The 1,138-nt window shown below is 40.0% G+C and overlaps 1 protein-coding gene across 1 annotated transcript in view; it reads right to left on the bottom strand.

Annotated features, from left to right (window-relative positions):
* VPS8 (VPS8 subunit of CORVET complex) overlaps positions 1-1,138 on the bottom strand; it is a 439,537-nt gene that overhangs the window by 417,364 nt on the left and 21,035 nt on the right. The gene's annotated exons all lie outside the window — the stretch shown is intronic.

Genomic DNA, 1,138 nt, shown 5'->3' with positions numbered 1-1,138 from the left:
TGTGCCGTCGAGTCGGCCCTGACTCATAGCGACCCCTCCTTGGGTTTCCGAGGCAGTATCACTACGGAAGTAGGATTGCCCAACCTTCCTTCCGAGGAGTCCCCGTAAATAAATCCATAGGAGCTCTGGTGGCACAGTGGTTACAGCATTTGGCTGCTAAACTAAAGGTTAGAGTTTCTAATCTACCAGACATTCTACAGGAAAAAGATAAGGAAGTCTCCTTCCATAAAGATTAATAGCCTTGGAAAGCCAATGGGGCAGTTCTACTCTGTCCTATAGGGTCACTATGAATCAGAATAGACTCAACAGCAGTGGTTTGGTTTTTTGGAAGTATAGCCATGTCTAAAAAGCAAAAACAATTTCATAAGATAATCTGGTTCCTGTTCACAAGGGGGATGGTATCAGTCTCCCTCTATTGAGGATAATGTTGGCTGTTGGTTTGCATATATGCCCTTTATTATGTTGCGAAATTTCCCTTGTTTTACCATTTTTCTGAGAGTTTTTTGTCAGGAATGGGTGTTGGATTTTATCAAATGCCTGTTCTGCACTGACTGATACGATCATGTGATTCTTTTCCTTTATTTTACTTATGTGATGGATTACTTTGTTTTTCTAATGTTGAGCCATCCTTGCACACCTGGTATGAATCCCACTTTATCATGATATATTATTATTATTTTGATATGTTGTTGGAGTCTATTGGCTAGGATTTTGCTGAAGATTTTTGCATCTATATTGATGAGGGAAATTGGTCTAGAGGTTTCCTTTCTAGTGATGCCTTTGCCCGGTTTGGTATCAGGGTTATGCTTGCTTCATAAAATGAATTTAGGGGGATTCTATCCTTTTATATGTTATGGAATAGTTTGAATAGGATTGGTAACAGGTCTTTTCTGAATGTTTGGTAGAATTCTTCAGTGAAACTGTCTGGACCAGGACTTTTTTTGTTGTTGGTAGTTTTTTTATAACCTGTTCAATTTCTTCTTTTGTTATGGGTCTGTTCAAATTTTCTACCTCAGTTTGTGTTAATTTCAGTAAATAGTGTGTTTCTGGGAGCTCGGGTCCCACAGTGCCTAAGGCACTTGACTACTAACCAGAAGGCTGGCGGTTCAAACCCACCAGCCACTCCTTGGAAGGAAGA

The sequence above is a fragment of the Orycteropus afer genome, unplaced genomic scaffold (assembly GCF_000298275.1).
Source record: "Orycteropus afer afer isolate SDZICR_OR568_19922 unplaced genomic scaffold, OryAfe1.0 scaffold00032, whole genome shotgun sequence".
NCBI lineage: Eukaryota > Metazoa > Chordata > Mammalia > Tubulidentata > Orycteropodidae > Orycteropus > Orycteropus afer.
The sequence above is the reverse complement of the archived record's forward strand: the minus strand, read 5'-3'. Positions and strand labels throughout refer to the sequence as shown.